The sequence below is a fragment of the Marmota monax genome, unplaced genomic scaffold (assembly GCF_021218885.2).
Source record: "Marmota monax isolate L192 unplaced genomic scaffold, Marmota_monax_Labrador192_F-V1.1 WCK01_AAM20220418_F8-fsc00191, whole genome shotgun sequence".
Classification (NCBI taxonomy): Eukaryota; Metazoa; Chordata; class Mammalia; order Rodentia; family Sciuridae; genus Marmota; species Marmota monax.
The window spans coordinates 754675-756151 of record NW_026693537.1 but is presented as its reverse complement, the minus strand read 5'-3'; positions in this window follow the sequence as shown (position 1 = coordinate 756151).

The window sequence follows — 1477 nt, the reverse complement described above, 5'->3', positions numbered from 1 at the left end:
AAAGAAGTTCAGTCTCAGTGTTAGTATTCATATGAAGAATACTAACCTACTGGATGTCCATAACCCTTCAGAGCCAGGAGAATGCATCCTCAGCAACTTCTGATATCAAAAAAATACAAGTAATAACCTTAACCATGTTTCCCTTTCACTCATTTGTTTGTTAAACGCTTAGTACCAGAAGTTTCCAAACATAAAAACTGCAACCTGTATCTAAGCTCTCCAATTCTTGATGAGCTGCATGCTGGTCCCCCGGAACCCTTTCCTAGGGGTCTTATCTGCCCAGCACTGAGGGAGGCTGGCCATTATACCCTAAGCATTTTGTAATAAATGTACCTCAATGATATTTTTAAAAAATTAAATAATGACATTTGTTAAAACAACATTGAGCTACAAACTTAAGGTATATGCTCTTTGCTATATGTCTGTTTCACTTTGGTAAAAAGATTTCTGCAAAAAAAAAATACTGCAAACCCAGTCCCAAAGGTGCTATAACAAAGAAAAAGTCCCATTCCTGCAAGGTTTCTGGGAGGGTCCAATAGACATTGAATAGATATGAACTAGTGGGGGAGAATAAATAAATAAACTTAAAATATCAACATTTCTGCTAAGAGCTTCAGTTAAGAACATCATGTACAAATTTTCTACCTCTTAGCAAATGGAAAAGACCTATTTTTCAGATAGATTCAATTTCCCAGTGAATGCCGGGTAACTTGCCAAATATATTTAAAATACTATGGGTCCTAACTTCTGGATCCAGGTTCCGGTTTTATCACTCATTAGCTTGTGATCTTAGAACAATTTGCCTCCACTTTATGTGTCTAATTTTCCCCATCCCTAAAAACCAGGATGTAATTCTTCTGGCAACACACACAGTAGAAGCTGGCTCTTGTGGGGAGGCATGCTGAACCTCACTTTTCTTATCTGTAAACTGAGGAGATAGTAGACCTTTCTTGTTCTGTCCACACAGTCTCTATTCCCCCCATCTCCTGGTAATAACATTCCCATTATTTAAGAAATGTCTCCTTCCTACTCCATGTGGTTCCAGTTTGGAAGTATCATTACCACTGTAGTAATGGCAAGGACACCTAGCCAGGGGAAAACTAATGACAGAATCTTGAAAGGATCTAAGGCCACCCAGACATCAGAATAAGATGTGAGTCAATGCCATATATTGTAAGGGACCGGCGAACGACGGAGGAAGAGACCACCAAGAGACCGACTCATGCAACAGCAAAAGGGGGTTTATTGAAGATCCAGCATGCTGTGGCTCCATGCTCACTCAAGAAGGGAGAGCGGCCAAGAGCCCCGAGAACAACTTGAGCAGGGTTTATATACATTTTTTAGGGAGGGCAGGGACTTTACATACATCACAGTCCCCTTCAACAAATCACCATACACTGCGGGAAAATCAAACAGCAACTCTCGAACATGATTACTACATTCATTGGCGGGAACAGGTCAGGCGGGGGTGATAGGT